Genomic DNA, 12,659 nt, shown 5'->3' on the forward strand with positions numbered 1-12,659 from the left:
TCAGGCTACGGGACAGCTCGCCGCTTTTCCCGATCGCCCACGGAGTACCATGTTGTTCCTAGAACCTTTGAGGCTCGCTGTAGGCTTCTTGTAGATTATAAGCATCGGGACTTTGTTTTGTTTTGCAGGCTCATAGCTCACGGGAAGATAGAAGGTAAGAGTCGTCTGCAGAACGTAGGGTAAGGCTTTGAGGAGCGGCCGACACAAGGGGTTTGGGGGGCGCAAATACAAGGAGAGAGCTGTCAGGAAGGAGCGGGGTTCCTTCTCAGAGTTCAGGAGAAGAGAAGGAGTTTCTAAAGTTTTGGGACTGAGGGACAGTTGTGAAAGAGGAGGGCTCATCACCCATTCTCAGGTAAGTTTTACAGTTGGATTTGGGTGGCACCGAGGTCTATTCTAGCTCAGTCGCATCGCAGCCAACCGGAGGCACGATGATCCCGAGATGTGCGGCGTAAGTTATCCAGCCCTCGGCATGGCCATAAGCGGAGCTGAATGTCAGAAGAGTCTCATCTTGTGAAGCATGGGGTAGGTTAAAATATACCTTCCTCAACTATGAAGTCTCTGCTTCCCTGTACCTTCTGCTTTCTTTATTCCCTGACTTAATTTTTGCATTCATCCCTTCACCGTCCATCTGGATGTCACAGTTACTTAGAGACACAGACTAGGCATTTATTTCCAGCGCAGGCTCGAGCGACCGTATTCCCTGGAATTTCACGGTGAAGAGGATGCGTATCGCCTGCGCTCGTAACGGTCTCCAGCTGGGGGTCTGTCTTTTATCGTGGTCCTGACACAAAGCTTTTTCTATTTTCTAGTTTTACCTTTTTCTGTAAGCGAACAATGAGGCTTTCTCTAGTACCGGTCACAGCAGTTATGTTCTCTTGTTCTTGGAAGCATTTAGGGTTAGCGTAGAGGAGAGGGCTGTCTGGGAGCAGTTCCATTTGGGCAGGCAAAGGGAGCGGGTTGCTCATTGGCATGATGCTAGACCGGGCAGGGCAGTTCCAGCCTGTGTTATGTCTGTGTGTCTTGTCGTGTGTGTCTCAGCCCTTCCTCGGGTCTCAACGCCCTCTTTGCGCTCAAGGGGCACGGCGTGCTTCTCGGTTGCCATCCCTAGGCTCTCGGATGCCTGCACTCATTGGCGTAGCGCCAGTCGGGCGCTTCTTTGCTTGCCTTGCAAGCTTACGGCGTGGATCGTTCTTGCATCTCGGAAGCTTCCGGCGGGTCCTCTTTTTGCAGCCTAGTCCTAGGCCGCATCGGGAGCTCTGCTCTCCAGCCGTCCCTTCTCAGGGACCGAGGCTTCTTCTCTGCGTCGTTACATTCTTAGGTCTTGAAGAGAGGCTTCTTGCCGCATCCCTCGCCCTGGTTTTGACGGTAACTTCTTACAACTGGCTATCACAGTCCATTCTTTTCTGGGGTTGCCATAGAGCTTCTGCGCCCGGGCGTCACGCCCTGTAGGTCATCTTGTTGGGCAGCCTCTCCGGTCCAGGAGTCATTCCTCTCGCTGAGAGTTTTCTCTCATTTGTGATTTGTGTTGTTTGTAGCACTCTGTGTAGCGTTGATCCCTCTGTGTGTGTGTGTGTGTGTCTTGGGCGTGGAGCTGCTCTGCCCAGGGTTGTTGAGTCCAGGGTTAGGCGGAATAGCGATAGAAGTGTACGGTTAGTGTGTCAGTATGGCCAGTCTGGAATTGTTTGGCTCTCACTCGGCATCTGGCTGACTTGTTTAATTATTTTGGGTTTTTTTATCAGATGCAGAGAGAGAGGAAGCGCACCAAAGAGCAGCACAGGAGGGGAGCAGAGCACCGTAAGGAGGTGGGTCGGCCAGTGGAGTCGGAGGGAAGGTGTGGCTGGTGGCGATATGAGTACATTCAGATTTTTGTATTTTGAAGGTGCAAAGCTGGATATTGACCCCTTAGGATACAGACACGGGAGGTGACTTGGGCCAGGTGAGCGGCGACTAGCGGGCTGAAGTACAGCTGTTATTTTTCTGGTGTTGCATTGCTGGTTAAGATATAGGTATCCATTGTTTATTTTTCCTAGGTGTGGTGCAAGGATGGCACCCGAAAATGATGCAGGCCAGGTGAGCAAGCATCTGAGGTAAAGGAGGGGGAGATGAGAATCAGTGTGGGAGGCTGTGCTGGGCAGTGTCTCAGCATGTGCCTCTCGCTTGATTTTTGGCAGGTGCCACAGGGAGCCTCGGAGGGGCGAAGCCACGTGCCGACGAGCAGTCAGAGAAGGTGAGGTGCTTGTCAGTGTCTAATAGCAAAGCAGTATATGGCAACTTGTTTGAGCATTTCCCTCTGGTTTTGCAGGCGCTGTGCGGCCACCTTTGTGACCGGATGGCCATTTGAGGTGAGCTGGAGGAACGGCGAGGGCGATTGTGGGAGCGGTGACTTCTGACAAACGTAGGAGTAATTTTGTGTCTCTTGGCATCTTAGGTGCCACGAGGGATGACAGCTGCAGGGTCAGTCTCTGGACCGAGCAGGTGAGCGGAAAGACACAGTGCTTCTGAGGAGGGGGGTGTTGTGGGCAAGGTTGGTGTTGAACGGTGCGATGCTGACTGACGGTACTGCTTTGGTGTGGTTTTTTGTTTGTTTTTCCTGTAGATGAAGAAGAGGCACCGGGCAACTGCAGGAAGATCCCAGTTAGCTGATGTGCTATGCGCATATTGTTTGTTGCGGATGGTTTGAGATCCCCGGCCGTCTGCGAGCTAAGTTGAGGGACTGTGGCCGGGGAGGGAGCGGGCTGAGGAGGGGGCAAGTTTGGGGGTTGCAGGGGAGGGGTTTTATGGTTAGCATAGGGGAGAGGGCTGTCTGGGAGGAGTCCCATTTAGGCAGGCAAAGGGAGCGGGTTGCTCATCAGCATGATGCTAGACCAGGCAGGGCAGTTCCAGCCTGTGTTTGCGGTGTTGTGTGTCTTGTCGTGTGTGTCTCAGCCCTTCCTCGGGTCTCAACGCCCTCTTTGCGCTCAAGGGGCACGGCGTGCTTCTCGGTTGCCATCCCTAGGCTCTCGGATGCCTGCACTCATTGGCGTAGCACCAGTCGGGCGCTTCTTTGCTTGCCTTGCAAGCTCACGGCGTGGATCGTTCTTGCATCTCGGAAGCTTCCGGCGGGTCCTCTTTTTGCAGCCTAGTCCTAGGCCGCATCGGGAGCTCTGCTCTCCAGCCGTCCCTTCTCAGGGACCGAGGCTTCTTCTCTGCATCGTTACATTCTTAGATCTTGAAAAGAGGCTTCTTGCCGCATCCCTCGCCCTGGTTTTGACGGTAACTTCTTACAACTGGCTATCACGGTCCATTCTTTTCTGGGGTTGCCATAGAGCTTCTGCGCCCGGGCGTCACGCCCTGTAGGTCATCTTGTTGGGCAGCCTCTCCGGTCCAGGAGTCATTCCTCTCGCTGAGAGTTTTCTCTCATTTGTGATTTGTGTTGTTTGTAGCACTCTGTGTAGCGTTGATCCCTGTGTGTGTGTGTCTTGGGCGTGGAGCTGCTCTGCCCAGGGTTGTTGAGTCCAGGGTTAGGCGGAATAGCAATAGAAGTGTACGGTTAGTGTGTCAGTATGGCCAGTCTGGAATTGTTTGGCTCTCACTCGGCATCTGGCTGACTTGTTTAATTATTTTGGGTTTTTTATCAGATGCAGAGAGAGAGGAAGCGCACCAAAGAGCAGCACAGGAGGGGAGCAGAGCACCGTAAGGAGGTGGGTCGGCCAGTGGAGTCGGAGGGAAGGTGTGGCTGGTGGCGATATGAGTACATTCAGATTTTTGTATTTTGAAGGTGCAAAGCTGGATATTGACCCCTTAGGATACAGACACGGGAGGTGACTTGGGCCAGGTGAGCGGCGACTAGCGGGCTGAAGTACAGCTGTTATTTTTCTGGTGTTGCATTGCTGGTTAAGATACAGGCACCCTTTGTTTGTGTTTTCTAGGTGGGGCGCAAGGACAGCAGCCCAAAATGATGGAGGCCAGGTGAGCAAGCATCTGAGGTAAAGGAGGGGGAGATGAGAATCAGTGTGGGCAAGCTGCAGTTTTGGGCAGTGTCTCAGCATGTGCCTCTCGCTTGATTTTTGGCAGGTGCCGCAGGGAGCCTCGGAGGGGCGAAGCCACGTGCCGACGAGCAGTCAGAGAAGGTGAGGTGCTTGTCAGTGTCTAATAGCAAAGCAGTATATGGCAACTTGTTTGAGCATTTCCCTCTGGTCTTGCAGGCGCTGTGCGGCCACCCTTGGAACCGGATGGCCATTTGAGGTGAGCTGGAGGAACGGCGAGGGCGATTGTGGGAGCGGTGACTTCTGACAAACGTAGGAGTAATTTTGTGTCTCTTGGCATCTTAGGTGCCACGAGGGATGACAGCTGCAGGGTCAGTCTCTGGACCGAGCAGGTGAGCGGAAAGACACGGTGCTTCTGAGGAGGGGGGTGTTGTGGGCAAGGTTGGTGTTGACTGGTGCGATGCTGACTGACGGTACTGCTTTGGTGTGGTTTTTTTGTTTGTTTTTCCTGTAGATGAAGAGGCGGCACCGGGCAACTGCAGGAAGATCCCAGTTAGCTGATGTGCTATGCGCATATTGTTTGTTGCGGATGGTTTGAGATCCCCGGCCGTCTGCGAGCTAAGTTGAGGGACTGTGGCCGGGGAGGGAGCGGGCTGAGGAGGGGGCAAGTTTGGGGGTTGCAGGGGAGGGGTTTTATGGTTAGCATAGGGGAGAGGGCTGTCTGGGAGGAGTCCCATTTAGGCAGGCAAAGGGAGCGGGTTGCTCATCAGCATGATGCTAGACCAGGCAGGGCAGTTCCAGCCTGTGTTTGCGGTGTTGTGTGTCTTGTCGTGTGTGTCTCAGCCCTTCCTCGGGTCTCAACGCCCTCTTTGCGCTCAAGGGGCACGGCGTGCTTCTCGGTTGCCATCCCTAGGCTCTCGGATGCCTGCACTCATTGGCGTAGCACCAGTCGGGCGCTTCTTTGCTTGCCTTGCAAGCTCACGGCGTGGATCGTTCTTGCATCTCGGAAGCTTCCGGCGGGTCCTCTTTTTGCAGCCTAGTCCTAGGCCGCATCGGGAGCTCTGCTCTCCAGCCATCCCTTCTCAGGGACCGAGGCTTCTTCTCTGCATCGTTACATTCTTAGGTCTTGAAGAGAGGCTTCTTGCCGCATCCCTCGCCCTGGTTTTGACGGTAACTTCTTACAACTGGCTATCACGGTCCATTCTTTTCTGGGGTTGCCATAGAGCTTCTGCGCCCGGGCGTCACGCCCTGTAGGTCATCTTGTTGGGCAGCCTCTCCGGTCCGGGAGTCATTCCTCTCGCTGAGAGTTTTCTCTCATTTGTGATTTGTGTTGTTTGTAGCACTCTGTGTAGCGTTGATCCCTGTGTGTGTGTGTCTTGGGCGTGGAGCTGCTCTGCCCAGGGTTGTTGAGTCCAGGGTTAGGCGGAATAGCAATAGAAGTGTACGGTTAGTGTGTCAGTATGGCCAGTCTGGAATTGTTTGGCTCTCACTCGGCATCTGGCTGACTTGTTTAATTATTTTGGGTTTTTTATCAGATGCAGAGAGAGAGGAAGCGCACCAAAGAGCAGCACAGGAGGGGAGCAGAGCACCGTAAGGAGGTGGGTCGGCCAGTGGAGTCGGAGGGAAGGTGTGGCTGGTGGCGATATGAGTACATTCAGATTTTTGTATTTTGAAGGTGCAAAGCTGGATATTGACCCCTTAGGACACAGGAGGTGACTTGGGCCAGGTGAGCGGCGACTAGCGGGCTGAAGTACAGCAGTTATTTTTCCGGTGTTGCATTGCTGGTTAAGATACAGGCACCCTTTGTTTGTGTTTTCTAGGTGGGGCGCAAGGACAGCAGCCCAAAACGATGGAGGCCAGTTGAGCAAGCGGCTGAGGTCGAGAAGGGGGAGGTAGGAATCGGTGCGGGCAAGCTGCAGTTTTGGGCAGTGTCTCAGCACGTGCCTCTCGCTTGATTTTTGGCAGGTGCCGCAGGGAGCCTCGGAGGGGCGAAGCCGCGTGCCGTCGAGCATTCTGAGAAGGTGAGGTGCTTGTCAGTGTCTAATAGCAAAGTGCTATACGGCACCTAGTTTGAGCTTTTCCCTCTGGTCTTGCAGGCGCTGTGCGGCCACCCTTGGAACCGGATGGCCATTTGAGGTGAGCTGGAGGAACGGCGAGGGCGATTGTGGGAGCGGTGACTTCTGACAAACGTAGGAGTAATTTTGTGTCTCTTGGCATCTTAGGTGCCACGAGGGATGACAGCTGCAGGGTCAGTCTCTGGACCGAGCAGGTGAGCGGAAAGACACGGTGCTTCTGAGGAGGGGGGTGTTGTGGGCAAGGTTGGTGTTGAACGGTGCGATGCTGACTGACGGTACTGCTTTGGTGTGGTTTTTTTGTTTGTTTTTCCTGTAGATGAAGAGGCGGCACCGGGCAACTGCAGGAAGATCCCAGTTAGCTGATGTGCTATGCGCATATTGTTTGTTGCGGATGGTTTGAGATCCCCGGCCGTCTGCGAGCTAAGTTGAGGGACTGTGGCCGGGGAGGGAGCGGGCTGAGGAGGGGGCAAGTTTGGGGGTTGCAGGGGAGGGGTTTTATGGTTAGCATAGGGGAGAGGGCTGTCTGGGAGGAGTCCCATTTAGGCAGGCAAAGGGAGCGGGTTGCTCATCAGCATGATGCTAGACCAGGCAGGGCAGTTCCAGCCTGTGTTTGCGGTGTTGTGTGTCTTGTCGTGTGTGTCTCAGCCCTTCCTCGGGTCTCAACGCCCTCTTTGCGCTCAAGGGGCACGGCGTGCTTCTCGGTTGCCATCCCTAGGCTCTCGGATGCCTGCACTCATTGGCGTAGCACCAGTCGGGCGCTTCTTTGCTTGCCTTGCAAGCTCACGGCGTGGATCGTTCTTGCATCTCGGAAGCTTCCGGCGGGTCCTCTTTTTGCAGCCTAGTCCTAGGCCGCATCGGGAGCTCTGCTCTCCAGCCGTCCCTTCTCAGGGACCGAGGCTTCTTCTCTGCGTCGTTACATTCTTAGGTCTTGAAGAGAGGCTTCTTGCCGCATCCCTCGCCCTGGTTTTGACGGTAACTTCTTACAACTGGCTATCACAGTCCATTCTTTTCTGGGGTTGCCATAGAGCTTCTGCGCCCGGGCGTCACGCCCTGTAGGTCATCTTGTTGGGCAGCCTCTCCGGTCCGGGAGTCATTCCTCTCGCTGAGAGTTTTCTCTCATTTGTGATTTGTGTTGTTTGTAGCACTCTGTGTAGCGTTGATCCCTGTGTGTGTGTGTCTTGGGCGTGGAGCTGCTCTGCCCAGGGTTGTTGAGTCCAGGGTTAGGCGGAATAGCAATAGAAGTGTACGGTTAGCGGGTCAGTATGGCCAGTCTGGAATTGTTTGGCTCTCACTCGGCATCTGGCTGACTTGTTTAATTATTTTGGGTTTTTTTTTTTCAGATGCAGAGAGAGAGGAAGCGCACCAAAGAGCAGCACAGGAGGGGAGCAGAGCACCGTAAGGAGGTGGGTCGGCCATTTGAGGTGAGCTGGAGGAATGGCGAGGGCGATTGTGGGAGCGGTGACTTCTGACAAATGTAGGAGTAATTTTGTGTCTCTTGGCGTCTTAGGTGCTGCAAGTGAGGACAGCTGCAGGGTCCGTCTCTGGACCGAGCAGGTGAGCAGAAAGACATGGTGCTTCAGAGGAAGGGGGTGTCGTGGGAGAGGTTGGTGTTGGCCGGCTGATGCAACGCTGACTGACAGTGCTGTTTTGTGTTCTGTTTTCTGTTGTAGCTGATGAAGAGGCACCGGGCGACTGCAGGAACATTCCCAGTTAGCAAATGTGTGGTGTTGAAGTTTCTGTTGCCGATGGATTCGGATCCCCGGCCCTTGGAAAGCTAAGTTGAGGGACCGTGGCCGGGGAGGGAGCGAGTTTGGGGGTCATGGCAGAGGGGTTTTATGGCTAGCACCGGGGAGAGGGCTGTCTGGGAGCAGTCCCCCTTGGCTGGGCAAAGGGAGCGGGTTACATGTCAGCACGATGCTAGACCAGGCAGGGCAGTTCCAGCCTGTGTTATGTCTGCGTGTCTTGTCCTGTGTGTCTTAGCTCTTCCTCGGGTCTCAACGCCCTCTTTGCGCTCAAGGGGCACGGAACGCTTCTCGGGCGCCGTCCCTAGGCTCTTGAACACCGGCACTTGTCAGCATACCGCCAATCGGGTGCTTCTTTTCTCGCATAGCAAGCTTACGGCGTGGATCGTTCTTGCGTGTCGGAAGTTTCTGGCGGGTCCTCTATTTGCAGCGCTATACCAGGCTGCGTCCGGAGCTCTGCTCTCCAGCTATCCATTTTCAGGGACTGGGCCTTCCTCCCTGCATCCTTACCTTCTTAGGTCTTGAAGACGGGCTTCTTGCTGCACCCATCATCTCGGTTTTGACAGTAACTTCTTATAACGGGCCATTTACAGTCAATTCTCTTATGGGGTTGCCATAGAGCTTCCTCACCCGGGCGTCGTGCCCTATAGGTCACCTTGTTCGGCAGCCTCTCTGGTCTGGGAGTCATTCCTCTCGCTGAGAGTGTTCTCTCATTTGTGAGTGAGTCGCGTTGTTTGTAGCGTTCTGTATAGCGTCCGTCTCTGTGTGTGGTGTGTGTGTGGAGCTGTTCTGCCCAGGGCTGTGGAGTCGGGGATAGGCGGAATAGCAATAAGAGCGTACGGTTAGCGTGCCGATACGGCCCATACGGAATTGTTTGGCTCTCACTCGGCATCTGGGTGACTTGTTTGATAACTCGGTGTGATTTTTCCAGATGCGGACTGGCTAGATGCCCACCGAAGAGCGGCAGAGGAGGAGAGCAGAGCGCTGTAAGAAGGTAGGTCCAGACAAGTTTGGGAGTTGCAGGGGATGGCTTTTAAAGTTAGCATACGGGAGAGGGCTGTCCGGGAGCGGTCGCCTTCGGATAGGCAAAGGGAGTGGGTTACTCGTCGGCACCGTGCTAGACTGCGCCGGGCAGGGCGCTTTCAGCCCGCGTGCGGTTGTGTCGTGTAGGTTGCGTTGTCTGTCTTATGCTCTACGCCGCACCTCCCTCGGGTCTCGATGCCTCCACTGCTTTTTGTGATCACCAGGTACCTTATTAGATCTCATGAGTCTTGAATATCTGTACTCATTGGTATTGAGCTCATCAAGCCAGTTTCTCTCCTGTAGTTGTAGCTTAAAGCATAGCTCTGTTTGGCGTGCATTGTGTCGTAGATGTTTCTGAGCGGACGTCTATTGCGGCGCCAAGCCGGGCACTGCCAGCAGCTCCTCCGAGCGTTACGTTTGCCCCGAGTTCTTTTCTCAGGTTTCATTCCCCACGTTTTTAAAGGCCTTAGATCTTAAAACCCGGCCTCTGATGCATCTGTCATGTCAGTTTTGACAGCCTCTTTCTTTCGCCGGCCACAGCCGTCGCCTCTTTCCCGGGGCCGCTATAAAGCATCCGCAACGTCACGGTGCCGTAGGGCTTCCTCGCCAGTCTTACATTTGCCACAGTAGCCGTTCTTGCTCGTGGCCTTCTCGTGTCTCACGGTCGCGTTTGCGGAGTCTGTGCACCGTGTCGGGGTTGGAGCCGCTCCCCGCAGGGGTGTAGCAATGTTAAAGACAGGGGTAGCGTAGCTTTGTGGCGTGGCGGTAAAACATTGGCGTGACCGGATTCTTTTGGTGAAGACACTACAGTCCATCTCTGGGCAAGTATCTGTAGACAGCTGTCACAGTTAGTTTCATTGCATTGGCGGGGGTCAGAAGCTGTACTCTGGCCTTCTGGGAGCAGCAGTTTGTGCGGTAGTTGAGCGAGTTCAATCTCGAATGTGCCTTAGTTGGTATATTTGGGGTTTGGTGTATCTCTTTTCTGTTTGTTTTAGCTCTAGTTAGAAGGCTTATGCAGAAAAGATGACAGACCTTTCGGTCTCGTCAAGCTACTGGTCAGCGGCCACCGCCTTACTTTGCACAGTTTGTTTGGGTTTGTCAGAGGCTGAGCAACAAGCCGTGCGTCACAGGCCCCCGGAAGAGGCGAGAGGAGCGCCGGACAAAGGCGGGCCGGCGTCCGACCTCAGCGGATCGGCGTGTCGGCGACTCCGCCTAGTTCACGCTTTTCTGGTTGTATTTTGTAGGCACGAATCGATGCGCGAACGGGATATCCGCACCGGAGCGAACTTAAGCGAGGCGAGCGATGACAGGTGCGCTGACGTAGCAGTTTTCTGAGGTGTCGTATTGTAGACATAGCTAAAATCACATCCTGTCCTTTGAGTTTTACAGGTGGCGGTCAGGCCTCGGCACGGCAGGCCGAAGAATCCGACTCCGAGCGGCCGAGGAAAAGGGACGGGCGAGAGGAAGGCGTTTCCAAGGAGGGCTTCGTCGCAGCGGAGGTCGACGCCGGGCGGCACGTCGGTGACCGGCGACGCTCTGTCTCGTGAGGGATGAAGCGGAACCCGGCGGATGGGGGAGCGTCCCGGTTAGATGACCTTTTCCCCATGAGAAGGGAATCTGGATTCTGCCCTCTGAAAGGTAATTTAAGGGGGAAACCCGGTGGTTGGGGGCAGGGCCAGCAGGTGGTTTAACGTCAGGGTAGCAGAGGGCTATTTAGTCTGCCTCGAGTCTAGGGACAGATAGGGGTCCCGGGTCCATCGTGCTGGACGTAAACATTCTGGCCTCTCTCAGTGTTGCAGCGTCATTTGCGTGATCTGTGCTTCTCATGCGTACGGCGCCCTATGGCAGGTCTCTAGGTTCCGCCGCAGGCGCTCGGCGAGCATCCGCGGGGTCCGTGACGCCTCGTCGCTTCGGAATATGGCCCATCGAGCGTTTCTCGTCTCGCGATCGGAGCTTAAAGCGCGCCTCGCATCGCAGATGTTTCTGCGAGGTGGCCTTTGTGGAGGTGGTCTGTGCCGGACTCACAGTCGTGCTCTAGAAACTTCCGCCTCAATTGAAGTTTGATACCATCTTTCATCTCTATATGCTGTGGGATGCTGGACTAGTCCAGGCTTGTTGGTGCCGAAAACAGGGCCATTTTGAGCCAGCAGAAGGGGCCCCGGGGGAATCCAGCTTGGGCGAGAGCAGGGATTGAGCAAATTGCTTATCTTGCACTGATAAGCACCAGACCCGAACAGGGGCATGAGATGAGCAATTTGTTCATCTTAACAAGATGTGGTGTCTGATGGGTCTACTCCTTAATCAACTAAGTGACGCCTGGGGTGAGGGGGAGCCTCCTTCGCAGCTCGACCTTACTTTGGTAAAACTAAACAGACCACTGCTCCTCTGGACTGAACACGTTTGTTCTCCGCCACTTCCCCCCCCCAGCCCCGACCAACTGCACAACAAGCCTTGTTAAGGGCCAATCGGCACACAATACCTGACTTAGTCCCACCTCGCCAAAAGTATAAATCTGGCATTTAGAATCCTCTTTTTTGAGGACGAGAACTCCAACTATCCGGACGGCTCGACGGGCCTGGACCTCTCTCTCCTCCCCAAGCAGGGACGCCTCTTTGGTAAGACTTGCACCTCCGATTATGTCGGATGTTACCCCGGGAAAACTATCATTAACAAAAGCGATGAACTATTAACTTGAGCTCAAAATTGTTGCAGTAAGTGCATTTATAAACGGCAGTTCCAAACTTTTTATATCTGTTGCCTCAATAAACTACCTATTTTTCTTTTCAACTTTGCGAAACTGTTTCAGTGAAAGTCCTTAGTGGGGCTTTGATAGGCAAACGTTGACTCTGATATGTGGCTACACACATAATCCTTTAGATGTAAACCGTTGACCAAGTCTGGGACTAAGACTGGACCTAGCCGCACCTAGGCTCCTCTCTGAGAAGGAGTTTAGAAAGCAAGGGGGTCCTTTCTGAACCTCGTGACTCAACGGGAGGGCCTCCCTTAGCCACACATCAGACTCGTACCCTTTCACGCGACATATGCTTAGAGGCTTGTGTCTTACAGCCTAGCTTCTCACACACACCCGTTGTTCTGGTGTTGTGTTGCCTTGCCGCAATTTGTGTTGGTTTTGACCACCATCTGAGACATCTTGTTTTGTAGCGCTTTGTGTTGTATTGCCTTGCGCAGCCCTGTCTTTGGCTGGATATCACATTGTGCTATTCTGTATTCGTATTGCCTGCCAACGGGGACTGCCTCGCGTTACGTGGGCCTGCGCCCTGCCTCGCCTTGCGCCGCTCTGCCTTGCGTTACGTGGGCCTGCGCCCTGCCTCGCCTTGCGCTGCTCTGCCTCGCGTTACGTGGGCGTGCGCCCTGCCTCGCCTTGCGCCGCTCTGCCTTGCCGCTGCCTGCCAATGGAGACTCTCTTGTGTTCTGTGACCCGGTCCTCTGTGTTGCGTTGCGCGGCTCTGCCTTTGTACTGCCTGCCAATGGAGACTGTCTTGTGTTCTGTGACCCGGTCCTCTGTGTTGCGTTGCGCGGCTCTGCCTTTGTACTGCCTGGCCCTGTATTTGTATTGCCTGCCATTTGAGACTGTCCAGTGTTACATAGCATTGTGTTAATGCATGCTTTATATTTGGTTGTATATTGCATTGCAGTGCTTGGCGTTGCCTGGTGTTCAGTATGGCTCTTGTTGCATTTGGGTGGTTGGGCATTGCAGAGCTGGCATAGAGAGCGGCCCCAGCCCAGGATGGTAATCTGTCAGTACAGTCGGTTGGGGCGGAGGTCGTACGGGCCGTTTTGCGAGGCAGAGGGTAGTTGTCGGCCAGCCGGCCCTAGAGCTCTTCCGTTGTGGT

General features: G+C 54.5%; 3 long non-coding RNA genes across 6 annotated transcripts in view; all 3 read left to right on the forward strand.

Moving 5' to 3' along the window:
- The first annotated feature begins 447 nt into the window (after positions 1 to 447).
- Positions 448 to 2,065, forward strand: LOC129201283 (uncharacterized). Its single transcript, XR_008575360.1, has 5 exons — positions 448 to 522; positions 677 to 761; positions 1,740 to 1,802; positions 1,880 to 1,936; positions 2,031 to 2,065. It is a non-coding gene; the product is annotated as an uncharacterized LOC129201283 (long non-coding RNA).
- Positions 2,066 to 2,182: 117 nt separating this feature from the next.
- On the forward strand, positions 2,183 to 3,806 carry LOC129201282 (uncharacterized). Its single transcript, XR_008575359.1, has 6 exons — positions 2,183 to 2,227; positions 2,303 to 2,342; positions 2,429 to 2,475; positions 2,597 to 2,704; positions 3,618 to 3,680; positions 3,758 to 3,806. It is a non-coding gene; the product is annotated as an uncharacterized LOC129201282 (long non-coding RNA).
- A 4,574-nt stretch (positions 3,807 to 8,380) lies between these two features.
- The window catches only part of LOC129201280 (uncharacterized), a 5,758-nt gene continuing 1,479 nt past the window's right edge, over positions 8,381 to 12,659 (forward strand). Inside the window, exons 1-4 of one of the 4 annotated variants that reach the window (XR_008575357.1) lie at positions 8,381 to 8,776; positions 10,050 to 10,115; positions 10,195 to 10,443; positions 10,654 to 10,932. This is a non-coding gene — a long non-coding RNA (uncharacterized LOC129201280). Of the gene's footprint in view, positions 8,777 to 10,049; positions 10,116 to 10,186; positions 10,444 to 10,653; positions 10,933 to 12,659 lie in introns of those variants that run through there. The other 3 variants (XR_008575358.1, XR_008575355.1, XR_008575356.1) reach the window with 3 other exon arrangements.

The sequence above is a fragment of the Grus americana genome, unplaced genomic scaffold, assembly GCF_028858705.1.
Source record: "Grus americana isolate bGruAme1 unplaced genomic scaffold, bGruAme1.mat scaffold_902, whole genome shotgun sequence".
Taxonomy (NCBI): Eukaryota; Metazoa; Chordata; class Aves; order Gruiformes; family Gruidae; genus Grus; species Grus americana.